The following is a 19,436-nucleotide window of genomic DNA, read 5'->3' on the forward strand; positions in this document are numbered from 1 at the left end:
TGGCCAAAGGTGACAGTCAGTGTCTCTTGTCGCTGTTTTCTTCCAGGTTTAAAATAGTAGGAAAGAGAAAGTTTGCTTCCGCAAGAGCCCAAGCAGTTCACTTCCGTCTGGGGCCAGGGGCCCATCTTGGAAGCAGGGCCTGTGGCTGGACCGGGACCCAGGGCTGCTTGGCTAACCTGGCCAGGGCTTGTCCCCGAACAGAACATGGGCCATGCTCAGCAGGGGGCAGGTAAACTTGAATTCCTGATAAACAATGAAGAATTTTGAGTACAAGATTTTTAGAATGTCCAACATATAAATTAACAAATATATATATATTAAGCCGTACATGTAATGGATTATAATTTATATTTACATTTCTATATTACAAGTATACATAGATATGGATATATATCTAAACTTATTAATGTTATTCACTGTTTATCTGAAATTCGAATTTAACTGGATATGCTGTATTTTGTCTGGCAATCCTGTGCACACAGGAACTTCAAGGCCCTGAGAGGGCAGTGGAACAGGGGAATGGATGCCGTATGGCAACCAGGAGTGCCCACTGCGGGCCACGGAGAAGGCTCAGCCCGAGCCTGGATTCGCCAAGATTGATAGCGTAAGGCGGACAAGGCGATGCTTTCCATGCAGAGCTTGGGCGCCGGATGGAGCCCTGGCCTTGGGACCACGTTGTGTGGAAAATGACATCTTTAAGCTGTAGTGTCATCCTTCACCTGGGTGGTGCTCAGCTCTGAGCAGAGTAACTGAGGAGATGGCAGCTCAGCCTTCGGCTCAGATCTGTGGGCCGCATGCTGGAGGGTTCGGCCCCTCCTGATGGGCACTTCCCTCCACGTTTATTCCTGGGGAAGCTGAATGCTTATACACAACTCCCCCCATAAGTCTGCTGTGTGTGTGAGATGCAACCCTGTGTTTATTTAGTGTCATTCTGCTCTGCTAGGCTGTGCATCCCTGGGAACAGCAGCCAGCTCCATCCTGCCCATCAGGCAGCCCCCGAGCCTGGCCCAGGGCTGGCCCCAGGAGAGGTGCCCAGCACCCACCTGTTGGCCGATGGCCCAGCTGGTAAGGAGCAGAGCGAGCGCTTGGTAACTTGCCATGTCCTTGAGATCAGGCAGCCTGCCAAGGGGGTCACAGGGGCTGGGTCCCCCTCTCTGCCCAGGCTCAGACCTGCTGGCCAAGCGAGCCCTCCCCCTTCCTGAGCCTCAGCGTCTCCATTTTGCTGATGTTCCGGATCTTTTCCATCCTGGTGTCTCAGAACTGGACTCTGTCTTGCCCTCGTGCGTTTGCAGGAGGCTGCAGGTGTTGTACCGTGTCTGCCGGGACTTGGCTGACGTGTATCGCCATACAGCGGCAGCAGAGCTGGGAAGTGGGAATTCAAAGGACATCGACCCACATCATCACTGAGCTCCCTGCACTCTTCTTGGCCGTGTGTGTGTGCCTTGCACGGATGTGTGCATATGCTTGTTGGGATGGGTGTGTGTGTGTGAGTGTGTGTGTGGAGGGGAGCAGTGGGGCAGTTCAAGGCGAAGCAGGGCCACAGAGCAGGGTGAGTTCATCCATGGGGTGCTGCCCCCAGGTGGGCTTTACGCTCATGAGAGGTGAGGCCACCGTGGGCCGGGGCAGTCTGGGAACCCCTCCTGAGGACACAGGTCTTGTTTGAGCTCCACGAACATTTAATTGAACAGACATGGCCTTAGCAGGGGTGGGAGTCAACCCAAGTTGGAAGGCTGGGTCCTACTGGTCCCAGCGTGTGACCTGACATTGTTCACATCCTCTACGGAGGCCCAGAGTCGTTATCTGGAAAATATGTACCGGTTTCCTCCGGGCCTCTGTGACAAAGTGCCACAAACTTGGCTTCAAACAACAGAACTGTGTTCTCTCAGGGTTCTAAAGGCCAGAAGTCCCAAACCAAGGCGTGTGGGCAGGGCCGTGCTCCCTCCGGCAGCTGTAGGGTCTCCTTCCTTGCCTCTTCCTGGCTTCTGGTGGCTGCCAGCCATCCTTGGTGTTCCTTGGCTTGTAGCTGCGCCGGTCCAGTCTCTGCTTCCGTCATCCCGTGCCCCTCTCCCTGCGTGTCCGTGTCTTCATGGACGGACTGGTCATATTGGGTTATGGGGCCCACCCGGCTCCCCTTCCCGGCTTGCGGGGCTGCCCTGACCAGCTGGCTCCTCTGCAGGTGGACTGGCGGCCGCGTGCCTTGGGCCTTCTGTGGATACCTGCTCAGGTGTCTGCCCTTGTCTGTCCCCTCCTGTCTGGTACCACCCCTCACTGTGACCTTAGACGCCCCTGCAGGTGCAAACCCCAGGCTTCCCCATTCAGGGCTGGGAGCCTCTGAGGAGGTCCCGGGCCCCACCTGTGGAGGGAGGACCCAGGGAGCCCCCAGCCCTGCCTATGTAGAAAGATGGAGGCTGGAAGGAAGAGTGCCTCCCTGGGGGAGCAAGCTTTCCAAACTGCACATATGCTCCTTCTATGAGCCCTTCTGTGGCTCATCACAGCCTTCAGGACAGCCCCGGCACCCAGCCCCATCTGCTGGGGTCCTGCCTCTCTGCTCTTTTCTCCTACCTCCTGATCTCTTCACGCCCAGGATACGGGTGCACTGGACCTCTCAGCTCCTCATGTGGGCCCTCCATCTCCCACCCACAGGCCCTTGCACGTGCTGCTGCTTCCTCAGACAAGAGTTCTCCATCACTGCCACCTCCCAGCCCTGCTTCAGCTGCCCAACCTCCCCAGTTCTCAGTGCAGCGGTCACCACCGACAGGAAGCCCCTCCTCTGCCCCCAGTCCAGACTCCTCAGGGTGCCCCATCGCAACACAGAGCTCCAGAGGGCAGGCCCTGGTTTGTCCGGCTCACTGACGGCTTGCGGGGCTTAGAACAGAGGCTGGCACAAAGTAGGTGCTCCATTAATATCTGTTGAGGAATCCAGCAGGATGCCCCTTGGACTTAGGTGTTAGGCTTCTGTGAAACATCGTTTCCCAGAAGTACTGAACTGCATTCCAGGAGTAAGATGAGCTCTGGCCTGGGGAACACAGACACAGGCACCGCAGCTGTGGCAGGGCAGGAGGGATTGAGGGCAGGCAGCATCTTCCCATTCCTGCCCAGGATTCTCTCCTGAACTGTGGGTGAGGCCAAGCAGGAGGGGTAGAGGAACTCCCGGAGTATGAGGTTGGGCAAGTCACTTGAGTGCCTGGGAGCTTGGTTTCCCCATCTGCAAAATGGGCTAATAGTCATCTCTATATTTCAAAGCATGGTTGTGAGGATGGGTGCCTGCGTGTGCCAAGTATTCCACAAATCATTATTGTATTTGTTTCCTGGGGCAGTTGTAACAACGTAACCACAAATAGAGTGACGTAACAACAGACTCTTATTCTTCCATAGTTCTGAAGATAGAAGTCTGAAATCAAGGTGTTGGCAGGACCAGGCTTTCTCTGAAGAGAGAATCCTTCCATGCTTCTTCCTGGGTCCTGGTGTTTGCTGACATATCTTGTCATTTCGGGCTTGTAGGCACATCACTCCAATCTCTGCCTCTGTCATCACATGGATTCTCTCTGTGTATTTCTCCTCTCTGTTTGTTATGGATTAAGTGTGTCCCCCACCCCAATTGTATATTGAAGTCTTAACCCCCAATGTGATGTTATTAGGAGGTGGAGTCTTTGGGAGGTAATTAGGGTTAGATGAGGTCATGAGGGTGGGGCCCCATGACGGGATTAGTGCCGTTATAAGAAAAGACACCACAGAACTTGCATGCTGGCACCCTGATCTTGGACTTGTGACCTCCAGAACTGTGAGAAATATATGTCTGTTGTTTAAGCACCCCCTGTCCACCCCATCTGTGGTCTTTTGCTATGGCAGCCTGAACTGACTAGTTGACTCTCTCAGTGTCTGCTGTCTCTGTTTCTCTCGCCTCTCCTTCTGAGGACAGCTGTCATATTGGATGAGGGCCAGCCCTGCTCCAGGATGCCTTATTTAACTCAATACACCTGAAGGGACTCTAGTTCCAAACAAGATCACATCCTGAGGTTCCAGGTGGATGTGGACTTCAGGAGGACATTTCAACCCAGCACAGAGGTTATCTTGTTTAATGTTTCATCCAGCCCAACAATTACCCAGTGAGATCAGAATTATCACCACCATTTCTCAGATGAGGAAACTGAGGGCGCAAACAACTGCCGAGTGACAGATGTAGGACTTGTACCAGACGTGAAACCAGGACGCGAACGAGAAGGTGGGGAGTACCCGGATCCTGAAATTCACGGTGCCTCTCCAGCTCTGCAACCTACACAACTGGCTATAAAGAGGAAACCTGAAGGAAAAGAAAGAAAACTCAAATTGTCTCTGTGTGTTTACAACCAAAGGGCCTCTCTGGGAGTAGCATATGAAATTTTAATATTTTAGGCAGGCAGGCAGTACTTCTTGTCTAGACATGGAGAAATGTTGAGATGCAGAATTATTTCCAACACTCCAGCCAATGCAGCATGGTTCCCGCCTGTCCCCCCAGATTACGGGGTGTCATTTACTGTGCATTTGTGGACATACATCACAGAGGCCCCGACTACCCGTGGGTGGCCTCAGCCGCTGCGTGTCACCGTGATGCAGTGGGACCGAGAGATGTCGGCTGGTGGGCTGTCTTTTCCCAGACAATTGAGCTGCTTACAAATCAATAAAAACAAGGTTGATTGGGATGAGGGCTTTACCAGAGGCTCGCACCACTGTTAGAACGACAGTGACTGTGTAAGAGGGATCATTAAACCTGCAATTAAGCTCTCAGAAACATTGGGCAGGGAAGGGAAAGAGAGTAAGGGATGGGGTCGGGTTGGTGTTTCCCATTGTCTGGCCATATTTCTCTCTTATTTGCCACCTGGAAAGGTAAGCAGAGCAGGCTCCTGCTGGTCACTCCACTGGGATGCTGAAGCTGGGGCTGGGGCACCTGACCCGCCCTCCTCTAAGCTGTGTGATCTTCAGCCAGTTCCTTCCCCTCTCTGTGCCTCAAAGTCCTCGTTTATAAAGTGGGCTCATGAATTGGCAGAATCAGTCTCTTCAACCCCAGTAGTTCCCATGGGACCCAGACTGGAGATCCACGGAGGCCGAGGCTGGGAGACAGCTGAGGATGAGGACAGTCCTTGCCACTCTTGGTGCCTCCTGCAGCGGCCATTTGAAGAGGGCACACTGTGTGGTCAGCAGCGAGGGGTCCTCTCACCTGCAGATGGGGAAACTGAGGCTCAGAGCCGGGCAGCGGCAGAACCGACGCTCGGACTCCACCTTCCGTTCTCTCCCTGCTACATCTTCATTCACCAAACATCTCCTTAGCATTGACCGTGTCCCGGGCCAGGTGCTGCCAGACCACGGCGGAGCCCCGTATGGCCACCAGGACAGTGGGGGCTGGCAGAGCAGCTGGGACCCCCCCCTCACTAAACCTCTCTGCATCCCGTTGTCACTCAGATGCAGACTGTCGATAAAGCAGCCACGTGTGCCCAGTGCCCCGTGTGCTCCAGCCGTCGGGTGCTGCACTTCTAATCTGGGACGAGTGGACAGAGGGATGGCGAGGGGGGTGAGGTGTCAGTAACCCCCGGGGTCCTTGTTACAGAGCTGCCACCACCCTCCTGGGTGGCTCTGACCTTTTTCCTTCTCTCTTGGGCCCTCCCATGGGGTGGTGTCTGGAAAAACATACACTCTCCACCTTGTCCAAATGGCAGTCACAGAGGGAGCCCCGGGATGTGGGGCATCGCACCCTTGAGTCCTTATTCTGTTCTACATTGTTTGTCACCCAAACCACGTGCTGCCTTTCTTCCAACATAACTATGCAGCTCCTCGGAAATGCTCGTGAGTGAGTCCACCAATTCTGAGGCTGGTGGGTGACCTGTCCACCTGTTGAGCACCTACTGTGTGCCAGGCTCTATGCTGAGGGCTCTCTTTTCAGCTTCAGCGTGATCCTTTGAGGGACAAATGCTACTGTCCACTTTTACAGACAAGGGCAGTGAGGTGAGTGTGGAGGGCAGAATAGTGGCCTCCCAGTTGTCCACAGCCGAATCCCCATAGCCTGTGAACGTGTTGCGTTTCGTGGAAAAGGAAGATTAGGTGGAATTAAAGTTGCCGATCAGCTGACCTTGAGATGGAAAGACGATCCTGGGTTATCAGGTGCCCCAGCGGTAATCACAAGTCAAAGAGGGAGGCGAGTGGGCAGCATCAGGGTCATGTGATGTGAGGAAGACTCGGTGGCCATTGTTGGCTTTGAAGGTGGGGGAGGGGGCCACAGTGAAGGCGGGGGGCCGGCTCTGGAAGGCAGCAACAGCAAAGAAAGGGATTCTCCCCTAGAGCCCCCAGAAGGAATCAGCCCTGCCAACACCTTGATTTTAGCCCAGTGATGCCCATTTTGGACTTCTGACGTCCAGAACTCCAGGATAATAATTCTGTGTTGCTTCCAGCTACTAAGTGTGTGGTAATTTGTCATCACAGCCGTGGGAAACTGACTGCAGCTAAGTTCCTCATCCTAGGTCACATATAGTAAATGGTGGGACCGGATTTAAACCCAGACCTCAGGGATTGGTTCAGGGATGGACATGCGAACAAGGCTGGCAAATCCAAAGCAATCCTGGGAGTTTCCTTGGAACAAACAGGAAAGGAAATCTCTTTCCACCAGGGCCGCTGAAGACAATAGGTGCTAGCCTGGAGGGGTGGATTAGCTCCCACTAGGTAAATGTCGTTCTGAATTACAGAACTGGGATGAGAGGGAAAACAAGATGGTGACATTATTTGAGCCCCTGGATACCACCATTCCTGAAACCAACTCATCTTTACATTCCGGGAACAAATAAACATGCCTTTTTGCTCAAGCTGGTTTGAGCTGGGCTTTCTGTCTCTTACAACGGACAGATTCCTGGCAATCTCAGGATTTAGGCATGGCTTTTGAAAACCTAAAGGATTAGAACTTGATTTTGATTTCCTCTGTGCAAACAACCCCCCCCCCCCCCACTGCCCTTTAGGTTTTCAGAGAGAGAGCAAAAAAGTCAGATGCCAAGGAGCCTTTGAATCATATAATCCTACAATGGCACAGCCTCTAGGGGCCTCTTAGTCCTTAGTTTTACCCTTTTTACACTGATACAGAGAGTGGGAGCGACTTGCCCACAGTGACACAGCTGCTAGGAGACAGCCGAGACCAAAATCTGGGTCTTTTCATCCCCACTCTACCCCTTTGCCTTCTGAAGTTCCACAAGAAAGGGCTTTGAGTGCATACTTTCTGGATGGTTTTCCTGCCGACAGGACTCAGGAAAGAACTAGGCTTGTCCAGCCTTGACTTTGCCACACTCGTAATAATGGCTCACGTTTGCTTGTGGTCGAGTCTTTAGAAGGCGGCTTTCTGGCTGAGCCACTCTCCAGCCCCGGACTCGCCTGGAAGTCACTTGTGGGTTCTGCCCGTCTGGTCAGCTGTGGGTATGCAGTTAATATTTCCCAGACTACGCTTTCTTCCTGGTCCCCAAACTCTCTGACCCCCTCAAAGCTCTGAGAAGGGAGGAATGTGTCAGGGGTGGGTCTCCCAGCCATCCTGGTTTCTTTGCTGGTTACCTGTCCCGCTTCGAGGACTCAGATGGCTTCACTTAATGAGCAGCTGGGAGCCAAGAGGTCCAGACCCCAGGTTGGTGCTAAAAATGCCAGCTGTGTCCAAAGCGGGCACCAGCTCCCACCCACCGACCAGCCCAGGTGGAAACACACCCTCTACTCCTCCTCCCGGCCCACTCTTTTGTTTTTTCCAGCCTCGCCACCATTTACAAAAAATCTTTCTGCATCCCCTGCCGTGTTCATGGTGGAGGTCCTTCCTCCTCCTCCTGGGAGTGGTCTGAGCAGATTCCCAGTCTCTGATCATGAGCTGGATATTTACTGAGCACTTACTAAGTGCAAGGAAGCTTCTGTCAGTATTAGTATCAGTATTAGTTTAATTCTATGAGGTGGATACAAGTCTCGTCCCATTTGAGATTCTAGGGAATGTGCCCAGGTGCGTGGAGTGACTCCCTCAGGACAGCACAGCTGGGAAGAGGCACAAGTGGAGGCAAAGCTGGCATCAGTCTTACTCTGTCCATTTTACTGTTGAGGAAACTGAGACCCAGAATGGGGAAGTGACTTGCTCAAACTCACACAGCAAGTGAGTGGCTGAGATGTGCTCAGAGTTCCTGTTTCCTGACTCCCGGTTTTCTCTCTCCCCCAGGGGTCCCACAGGCCCCCGGGCAGCAGACCGGGTAGAGCATGTGGACGGCCTCCACCATGGCCACCAAGGGTCCCTTCTGAAACCTGCCTCGGCTAAGGTGGTTAGAAACCCTCCCTGGGTGGGGATCCTGCCCCGCAGTGGGCGGTCCTATCCAGCCCACGGTTCGCAGCAACCCACTCCACCAGGGCACCCCACCTGCCCCATCATGACCCCCAAGAACTGCAGTGCTCCTGGGGTGGGCTGTGGAGAGCACAGCCTGGTGCTTTGCTTGAAGCTTTAAAAAAAGATTCCATTCAAGGTGGATTCTGTCCTCCTGGAAGGAGAGAATCCACCTTCTAGTGGGAGAAGCAGATCTTTGCTGTAGCTACCACCCATGAGGAAGTCGTGAAAACAGAGCAGGAAGCTGGGCTGGGGGGAGGGGTTGGGGACTCTTGAGGTGAAGGGGCAGGGAAGGCCACTCTAGGGACGTGACATTGAGATAAAACCTGAACAATGATCAGGAGGTGGCCATGAAAATATCGAAGAGCTCCAGGCAGAGAAGACAGCAAGTGCAAAGGCCCTGAGGTAGGAATGAGCTTGTCTTACTGGAGAATCCATAAAGTCAGTGAATGACGGGGTGGGTGGTCAGAAATGAAGTCAAAGAGATAGACCTTCTTAAATAGAGAAAATAACCTATCAGTGACGTACTCCACCACCCAAATATACAGGGTGCGGGGGGAAGGGGACTTAGGTTTATGGCAGGTACATCACGTGACACATACGGCATTTCGTGCCGCTCTTGTATTAACTGGTGAGGTGAGAACTCTCATCACCCCCATGTAGCAGAAGAAGAGCCTGAGGGTCCAAGAAGTGGGAGGCCCGTGGAGCCATCGCTGACCAGGCTGGCTGCTGATGGGGCCTGTGGGCTGAAGGAGGCTCTTTGCTGAAAATGCAAAGTCCAGGGGAGCTTGCTCGCCCAGAGTCTCAGCTTTCCTCTGTATCACAACGTGGTTCCACTTTTCCTGTTTCCAGCCAAACGTTTTGGAAACTCTGGGAGGTGTCAACCCATACATCCTCCAGAGGCTTCTGGGACTGCTTGTGCAAAACTGGTGGGGGGCGGGGACTGATATCTGCCAACCTTTCCTCGCTCAGACATGGGGCGTTGCGACTCTCCCTCTCAAGGGAGAGGGGATCTGGGGATGCGGAAAGCACCTCTCTGGGTGCCGGCTTTCCGGAGAGTCTGAAAAACAGCGTTCCACAGTAAGGAACTGAAGAAAGCAGGCTCTGTTTTGGCAACGTGTACAGATCACTCACAACTGGTTTGACGGGGGATGGCGCCCGGGAGGCCCAGGAGCCCTGGCACCCAGCCTGAGGACGGCTCCTTGCATGTTTGCTGGGGGTGTGTAACCCATGGAAGCTGCATCCGGCATCTCCCGGGTGCTCCCCTGTGCTTGGCCCAGGTGTGACGGGACCCAGATCAACCTGTGCTGGGTGGGAAGCCGGGATGGGCACGTGAAAAGATCTGGTCTTTTGTTCACAAATATTTCTTGGTACTTCCTTTGTCCCAGAACCTATCAGCACCAGGATGCGGCCACAGGCAGGACTGATGGAGTCTTTTCTCCCGAAGCTCATGTTCTACTGGGAGAGCCACAGGCCATATAAAGAAACAAATAAAAATACGCTACCCAGGAGTGACACGTGATGGGAGGGGATAAGGTGACCAGTGGAGAAAGGGGGGTCATGGAAGACCACTCTGAGGAGGTGGCCTTTGTGGGGAGACCTCGAGAGGGAAGACCCCCCCCACTGGGGAAGGACAAAATGACACAGGGCCTCATGCACCAAGTTGATGCTCTCTGCCAGCTGTGCCCCCGCCTTGAGGCCCATTTCACAGATCAGTAAAGCTGAGACACAGAGAACCAAAGTAACTTGCCAAGGATACAGAGCCAAGAAGTTGAACCCAAGCCCCCTGGCTCCAGGGCCCACACAGAGAACCACTAGGCGGCACAGCCTCCCGAAGATACCTAGGGACACAGGGTCCTACCCGGATTCCCACCGTAGCCTGTGGCTCCGAATCAAGTCCCTGTGCGCATCTAAAGACCAAGTGGGGGCGGGTGCTGGGCAGCACCAGCCTGATCGATGGAAAGCTGGCCCTACCCCCTCCCTCGTGCCACGTGTCCCCCCATTTCTGGGTGCTCTCAGTGGGGACCTTGAGCAGGTTCAGAGGGGAGGCTGCCAGTTACAGCTCCCCACAGGAAGTGTGGCAAAGGGCTGGGTATTTAGTTTCCAATCTGCCAGAGACCTGGAGGTAACCCCTTGGTGCCCAGGCCTGGCTATGCACTGGTCACGTGCTCGGATGTCACTGTGGCGTCAAATCGCTATAAAGCTTTTTAAACACTCTCATCATGAACGGGTAACAAGGTCCCGAGGTGAGATGTGCGAAGCTAGCGTCCCTGCACAGCATCCATCATCCACTGGCCTCCAGAGTCTGGCCGCACTGGTCCCCTCCAGCAGCCTGAGAGCCACCAGCCGGTCTCACCAGTGGCATCTGGGAACAAGAGTGCCGGGCTGAGGCTCTGTTCCTAAATGCCTCCAAAGCCCCGGGCCTCTGGCTCCCGGAGTGGTGTGAGTTCTGTGCTTCTGGGAAAAGGCAGGGAGTGATGCCTCGCTGCTTGCTCTGGCCGTGGACTCTGTGCTGGTCTTTGCGAGACCCGGCGGACAGGCACAGCTACTGTGCGTCTGGCTGACCCGATTCAAGTGATTCCATCAACTTCCGGCCCTTAAGCAGCTGTCCACCATCCAACAATTACTACGTTCCCAGCCCCTGCGCCTTGCCTCCAGCTCAGTCTCACATCAGAACTGTCCCTTCTCCAGGGAACACGCCTCTGGATGGCCCACGCGCCCACGTGGGAGGGAGGGGTGGGTCCGACCGCCTGCCCCAGCCCAGCCAGCCCCAAACGTCTCTTCCCTGGAGCCGGGCGGCCAAAGCAGCCTCAGGACTGGAGGGCACGGTCAGCCCCTGGCCGGAGAGGGTGGACGGCTCCTGGCAGCCCAATGGAGCAGAAACATGAGAAAATGAAGTTCATTGCACTAAACTTCAGGCAGAAAAAGCATTGACTCATCCCCCTGCCCCCAGCCAATTTTTTTTTTCCCCAAAAAGCAACCACTGAACTTTTTCTACTTTCAGTCCCCAAACTAATTAAATCATGTATTGGGTTTGGGTTTTATTGGGAGATGGATCCCAGTCTTGCTTTGTTTTCTCACTTAGGCTCTCAGTGATCTCATCAACCAAGTTGGGGTGTCCTCAGGGCTGGGACCTCATGGGCCTCCTCTCTTTGCCCCAAGTCCCTCTCTGTTTCAGAAACAGTCAAAAGAAATCCTCCAGCATGAGCTCACGGGAGGCTTGGGGCTAACAGGAGTTTGACTGGGTCTTGGCACCAATGCTGTGGATGCTTCATTTTTAAAATAATTAATTAATTAATTATTTTTGGCTGCGTTGGGTCTTCGTTGCTGTGTGCAGGCTTTCTCTAGTTGCGGTGAGCTGGGGCTACTCTTCGTTGCGGTGCACGGGCTTCTCATTGCGGTGGCTTCTCTTGCTGTGGAGCACGGGCTCTAGGTGCTTGGGCTTCAGTAGTGTGGCACGCAGGCTCAGTAGTTGTGGCTTGCGGGCTCTAGAGCGCAGGCTCGGTAGTTGTGGCACATGGGCTTAGTTGCTCCGTGGCATGTGGGATCTTCCCGGACCGGGGATTGAACCTGCGTCCTCTGCATTGGTAGGCAGATTCTTAACCACTGTGCCACCAGGGAAGTCCCGTGGCTGCTTCATTTTAACATGGGAATGTTATAAAGTCAGTGGCAGCAGGACCCCCAGGCCAAGGTCCTCTGGAATGTCTTGCTGTAAATCAACACTGGTGTCTTTGGCCACACGTGTCCCTAGAGGATGTTCCAGAGCTTGACCCTGTGTGAGAGGCATTACCTTGAACACTGAACACAAGACGGTGTGCGGCAAGGGTGGAAATGGTTGATTACCTGGGACTACAGGGGCCACAGGCTAAAATATCACCAATAAAGGCACCGAAGTGCCCGGAACCACCTCAGTAAAGGGTGCTGGGAGGGTCTGCAGGTTACAGCACCCTGGGCAGAGGGGAGAACTCGGGCTCACTGCCCAGATGGGAGTGGCGCTGTCTGGTGTTTAGAGCACAGAGTACTCTCCAGAACTCTTAGCTTAGGCTTCTATGGCTCTTGTAAGTTTATAAGAATAAATACAAGCATGCTAGTTGAAAAATAAAGAAATAAAATAAATGTTATGAAGTCACTTTGAAGGACGGAGGGGAAAATCTGCAAAGGGACACGTCCATTCTTTATAAGACACTTTATGATCACCTCCTTTCTGAAATGTCTACCGGAAATACGTTACATTAGGATGCAAAGCTATTTGTTCAAGTTATCACTGCAGCTGAAAAACATAGTATTTTTCCCACTTTTTTTTTTTTTAACTCTCATCACTAAGAAAATTGAAGTAGAAAATCCAGCAGACAATTATGCTTCGTGGAGCGGTGTCACGTCTGCAGGCTTCTCCGATGCTCATGGTGGCCTCTAATTAGATTCGGGGTTCTCTATATGTGGGGCCCTCTGTCTAACGCAATTTGAAAGCTAATCATGCTTAATTAGGTTGTACTATTAGGAAACAGCCAAGCAAATGGAAGAATTGTGAGTCATGCTTGGGAAACTTACAAAAGCAATATCACAAAACACACTGTTACTACCGGAGAGAAGCGCAAAAGTCACTCGCCTTCTGTTTGAATGACTGGATATGCAACCATGCTGGAGAGGCACTGAGGGTCGTCCCTTCTCTAGGGGGCCAAGTTCTCAAGGTGTACTGGCTACATCTGGCTGCCTCCTCTCAGAATGGAGGGGACTTTGCTTCAGGAAGTGATCTGGAGAAATTTCTTGCACTTTGCTGCAGGATGTGAAACAGACACCTTTATGCGTCATTTTATTGGGGCACGTGGTTCAAAAGCAGCTCAAACCCGGGGTACAGGGAGGCTGTCACTGTGCTGATACATCCACGTGTCATGGTTTAAGGACCTGCAAGGATGTAGCTGAAAGACATGTGCCTTGTAGACGGCACAAGTCCAAGGTCAAGGTTAATTCACCTCTGGACAGTTGGGAAAGCTCCGAGGCCTGGAGAGGAAACCTCTTGTGTTTCCAGCTCTCTGAATTTATATCAACCAGGTTCATCTTCACAGAAGTGAAAAGAGGTTCTCAAGTCCCCACCTGTTGATAAGAGCATAAGGATTCCAGTTCAGCCATTAGATCAATTTCTGACCAAGGATGCTAAAAGAGAGCTTCCACTCACCTCCTCTGTGCTTTTATTTTTCATTGGCAAAGTGAGTGTCAGAAAAATGAATGAACACATCACTCCTCATATATTCATTGCCAGGCACTGGGATTAAAATAATGAATAAGACATGTTCCTGTCTTCAAAGAGCAGGGATCCTTTAGAAAGCAGAGCCTGAGGCAAGGATTAGGTGACTTCTGATGTACTGGGGAGGAGCAAGCCCAGGGCAGTGGAGGTGATGGAGAGGGAGGTGAGGTGGTGAGGGAGGATTTGATGGGCGATGTCGCAGGGCACTGGCTGCCACACCCAAAGTGCTGAGGAGGGACAGAGTGGGCTGCCCGGCAGGTGTGTTCACCCAGCACACGAACTTCCCTGGAAGGGCTTCAAGGAGGAACCGCATCTCCAAGGAGTCACGGGAGAGAGAAAGGAGAAGGCGTTCTGCCCGGCTCAGGGAATCCCCCCTAACACACTTCCTCCCCAGGCACCTCATGCAGCCCCTCTGGGCTGCTAGAAAAGCCAGGGTCCCCTCTGTGTGGTATCTCATCCACGTATGGAAGTGGAGGTGTGGGGTGGTGTCATCCAAGAGGGAAGGAAGGGGCACCTGGGAGAATCTGAGAAGGGACACGAAGCTTGTGACCCAACACAGGGAGACAGACAAGTGAAGACACAGGTGCATGTGTCCCAGGGGTTGTGGAGAGGGGGCATATCACAGTCTGCGAGATTCAGACAGACCTTATTCCAGGAGGAGGGAACATGTATCCCGACACTGGAAAGATGAGTGGGATTTGGCCAGGGGAAGGATGGGGCAGGGACAGTGTTCCAGGCAGCAGGTCCAGGTAGGCAAAAGTAGGTAGGCTGGAAGGTGCAGGGGGAGACTGAAGCAGGAAGAAGGCTAGGATGAGCCTGGAGAAGTGGGGACCATGAGCCAGACCACGCCCGGCCTCGTCAGCGTGGGAGGGGCTTGGGTTTTACCCCTAGCAGCGGGGAGCTACCCTCCAAGCAGCCGGGGCCCTGGCCCTTGGCTCTCAGCACCGGGAATCTGCTTCTCTTTTACGTTTCTGGCTTTGCTCTCCTTCCCTCTGGGCTGGGAGCTCAGGGGAATTTAGAGCAGCTGTCTCCAGACACCAGGGGTGAGAAAGTCCAGTCTTCCCCATGCTAGCCTCATAACAAGTCACCGTCACACCTCGCCGGCCTCGGGGGACACCAGCACTGTGCCAAGAGCTGGCAGCCTCACTCGTCTGCTGGCCCAGGATCAGCAAAAATGAGGGCAGGGAAGCAGGTGTGGACAGGGCTGGAGGCGTGGGCGGCCGGCTCTGCTGTCCTGCCTGGTTGGCTAAGGAGGACCCATGATGTGAGGCCAGCTCAGCTTCTGGTGAGGGACCTGGGGATGTGGCTCGGGTGGGTCCTGTCGTCTCTCTCAGGTCCCCTCTGGAGTTAGCTGAGCACGGATCCACTTGGTTGCTATGGTTCAGAGATGCCCACCAGAATTTCCCTCCTCTCTTCCTGGGTATTGGATGAGGGATGGGCGTGTGACCCACCCTGGACCAATCAGAAGTCTGAGATCGAGGCTCTGAGATGTTGCATAAATGAAGCTCAGTCTCTGGGTGCGGTGGGCAGAATAATGGCCCCCAAAGAAGCCCAAGTCCTAATCTCTGGAGCCTATGAATATGTCACCTTATGTAGCAAAAGGGACTTTGTGGACGTGATGAAGAATCTTAAGATGGGAAAATTAACCTGGATTGTCTGAATGGGCCCCATGTATTCATAGAGGTCCTTATAAGAGGGAGGCAGGAGGATGAGAGAGAGAATGTGAGGCCAGAAGCAGAGGTTGGAGTGATGACTTTGCTGCCTTTGAAGATAGAGGGAGGGGCCACAAGCCAAGGAATGCATCAGCCTCTAGAAACTGGAAAAGGCAAAGAAGCAGATTCTCCCCTAGAGCCTCGGGGAAGGAAGACAGCCCTGATACACCTGAATTTTGGTCCAGTAAGAACCATTTCAGAATTCTGACCTCCTGAACTGTACGAGAATAAATCCGTGCTGTTCGAAGCCACTCAGGTTGTGGCAACTTGTTAGAGCAGCAAAGGGAACTGAACACGCCGGGCACGTGGGTCCTTGCTGTCGGAGCGCCTTCATTTCAGAACAATGTCACGCTCCCCTCGTCAGAGATGTGGGGCTTGACATTGCTTGTAGGAACCTGGGGGTGATGCCTTCTGCGTTGCCCCTGGCTTGCGGGCTTCCCTGCAGCCAAGCATCTACGCTACCTGATTCTCCCTCCAGATCGCCTCCTGGAGCTGCAGAGTATCTGTGCTCCACTCTCCTCACTACGAAATAACTGACGGCTGCTGTTGGATTAGCCTCGGGTTTCCTCGTCCCCAGTGGTTGAAGTTTCCCCGAGTTTGGAATCAGCCGTTACCCTGATGGCACTTTCGGTGGGCCGCTCTTTTCTGCTGTGTGACTGTGACCTGGCGGGTGGTCTTCCTCCCTCCTCCCCTCCCTCCTTTCTTCTCCCTGTGAACACACACAAAGTGCACCCTGAGGAATTTTCACACGTGCACACACCTGTGTCATCACCACCCAGGTCACTCAGACCATTTCCAGCACCTCTTCTGTTTAAGCCCCCAAAGGTAACCTCTGTCCTGACTTCTATCACTGTGGATCTGTGTTGCCTGTTCTTTTTTTTTTGCGGTACGCGGGCCTCTCACTGTTGTGGCCTCTCCTGTTGCGGAGCACAGGCTCCGGATGCACAGGCTCAGCGGCCATGGCTCACGGGCCCAGCTGCTCCGCGGCATGTGGGATCTTCCCAGACCGGGGCACGAACCCACGTCCCCTGCATCGGCAGGCAGACTCTCAACCGCTGTGCCACCAGGGAAGCCCTGTGTTGCCTGTTCTTGATCGTCACGTAAAGTGAGTTGAGTTGGGAAAACTGACTCTTGTAAAATGTACATCTGGTTTCTTCCACTGGGAGATCCATCAGTGTCTTGTGGACCAGTAGTTCATGCATCACTGCTGGGTAGTGTTTACTGTGTGGATGTGTCACAGTTTGTCCATTCTCCTGTGGATGCACGTTTGGGTCCTTTCCAGATTTGGGCTACAATGAATAAAGCTGCTTCCAACATTCATGTGCAGGTCTTTGTCTGGACATTTGCCCTCTTTTCTGTTAGGGTGTTTCTAGGAATGGAATTGCTGGGTCGTAGGGTAGTTGTATATTTGGTCTGAATTCTTTTTTGATTACTCTCTCGCTGGTTGGATCTCACTGTCAAAAAATTGACTCCAGTTCTCTTTCCAAAACTCTCCCAAGGAGTTTTCTCCAGGGATGTGTGTCTTCTTGTGTGTGGAGCATCTACCCACTGTGTTGATTTGAACATCTTGCCTACGTGTAACGTTTCCAGGTCACATCCACGGCCCGTCTGGACTTTGTGGAAGTTGTTTTCTGGTGCAACGTGTTTCTGTGGAAAAGTCAGATCAGCTCAAATATTTCCCTCCTTTTCCCTGATCTGTTTTCCTGCTTCAATGTTTGAAGAAGTCTTTCTCTGTCTTTGGAATTCAGTTGTTCAATTACAGTATATCTCGGTGTTGGGCATTTTAAAGAAAAGTTTCTTGGAACATATGTTTTTTAAGTATAAAGTTTCAGAGGTTTTTCTTCATTTCAGGGAAAGTTTCCTGCTTCATGTCTTTGAATACATTACCACTGTTGGGCTTTGTAATCCAGGGACACCCCCAAAAGCCTATATTGCATCTCCTGCAACAGGCCTCCACCTCTGTTAGCTTCCCTCAGCTTTGATCTCTCTGCCCTTTTCATGTGTATTCATTTCATCTCACGCCTTTTCTCTCTGTTAATATTTGATTTCCAGCTGTATCTGTTGTGTTCTCTGTCATTTAAAATTTTATTTCTTAGTTATGTAAAAATTTTTTTAAAAAGTCTGTTCCCTTTGGTCAGTTTATATCTTAAATAGGATTTGAAAATCATTTTGTCTTCCAGCATTTGTTTTACTGAATGCATAATGTTTATTAAGTTTTTCTAGAGGGTGAAGCAACTGAGAGAAATTCTCTTCTATTTCTGGAGACTTATTTTCTTCTTGGTTGGGCTCTTTTTTTTTTTAATACATTTATTTATTTATTTTTGACTGCATTGGGTCTTCATTGCTGTACACGGGCTGTCTCTAGTTGCAGTGAGCTGGAGCTACTTTTCGTTGTGATGTGCGAGCTTCTCATTGCAGTGGCTTCTTTCGTTGTGGAGCACAGGCTCTAGACGTGCAGGTTTCATTAGTTGTGGCACGTGGGCTCAGTAGTTATGGCCCACGGGCTCTAGAGCGCAGGCTCGGTAGTTGTAGCGCACGGGCTTAGGTGCTCCGCGGCGTGTGGGATCTTCCCGGACCAGGGCTTGAACCCGTGTCCCCTGCATTGACAGGCAGATTCTTAACCACTGCGCCACCAGGGAAACCCTGGACTCTTTTTTAAAAATACCTCTTTTCGGCAGAAGGGGAGAGGCAGCACGTCGAAAGGAGGGCCTCTGGAGTGTGGAGTTCCGGAGTTTGGAGTTCTGCAGAAGGGGCTAACGGATACCTTTGCTGATGTCCAGGTCTCTGTAGTTGATTGCCCTAATTTGACTTAGGAGCCATTTACCTTTCCCGTAAGAGGTATCTGTGGGAAAACTAGAATTGCAGAAGTAGGAGGTGTGCCTTACTTATTGCCTCTTATAAATAAAAAAAAATTATGATCTAAATAAAATCGCAGAAGAAATCCAGCTTCCTGGAGCTTTTGTTCTTGGAGGAGGAGCAGGCCCGTTTCCGACTCTTGGATTCAATTCTGAGTTTACGCCAGTTGCTCAAACGGAAAGTGAACACAAACCTCCTGTGAATGGAAGTTACTTTGCTCGTGTTAACTCTGCAGATGGAGGGTGCCTACTGGAGAAATACAGTGAGAAATACCATGATTTGGGGTTTGCATTACTGGCTAATCTTTTTGCCAGTGAAGGCCAACCTGGAAAGGTGATTTTGTTCTAAAAATGCAGTATTCTCCAAAAGTTCTCAGATAGCTAAAAATCTGAATGCTTACTGCGACCACTGTAGTTTTCTTAAGAAAATCCAAAGCTACCCAAGTCCCAAACCTCTTTAAGTAACCCAGTTATAAAAGATTCAGAAAATACTACAGGCAGAGTGAGAGTCTCATTGAAAACTAAGGTTAAGAATAATACTTTGGGCTTCCCTGGTGGCTCAGTGGTTAAGAATCCGCCTGCCAAGGCAGTGGGACATGGGTTTGAGCCCTGGTCTGAGAAGATCCCACATGCCGTGGAGCAACTAAACCCATGTGCCACAACTACTGAGGCCCACGCGCCTAGAGCCTGTGCTCCACAATGAGAGAAGCCACTGCAATGAGAAGCCCGCGCACTGCAGCAAAGAGTAGCCCCCGCTCGCTGCGACTAGAGGAAGCCCACATGCAGCAATGAAGACCCAATGCAAACAAAAATTAAAATAAAAAAGAATAATATTTAGTAAGCGAGGGCATTTTTCCAAGGAACTAAAAGGTCATTGAGGTGAAAGCCAAAAGAAGAACTGGAAAACTTAACTTCGTGACTTGTATGAGACAGACTCTTGAAACACATTATGGAGATAAGCCTGTAGGAATGGGAGGTACTTTCGTGATTCAGAAGGAAAAGTGAAGACTCACATTATGTGGGCAGAATTTTCTTCCTGCCCATTGAACTCTGATGCTCCATCACATTGATAAACCAACAGAGACCCATTCATTTGGGTGAGATTAAATCAACAGATACTCGTTTGACTGATTAACTCATTAATTGATACTAACATAAAGCCTAATAGAAATGATCTCACTACTTAAGCACTGTTATTTTTGGCCTTTGAAATGAAAGGTATGTAGACACTGTGCTCTGTATTACTTCACAGATCTATCTGAAAGGTATTATTG

General features: G+C 51.9%; 1 pseudogene; it reads left to right on the forward strand.

Moving 5' to 3' along the window:
* The first annotated feature begins 523 nt into the window (after positions 1 to 523).
* On the forward strand, positions 524 to 19,232 carry LOC136135440 (ester hydrolase C11orf54 homolog; annotated as a pseudogene).
* Positions 19,233 to 19,436: the final 204 nt, after the last annotated feature.

The sequence above is a fragment of the Phocoena phocoena genome, chromosome 15 (assembly GCF_963924675.1).
Source record: "Phocoena phocoena chromosome 15, mPhoPho1.1, whole genome shotgun sequence".
NCBI lineage: Eukaryota > Metazoa > Chordata > Mammalia > Artiodactyla > Phocoenidae > Phocoena > Phocoena phocoena.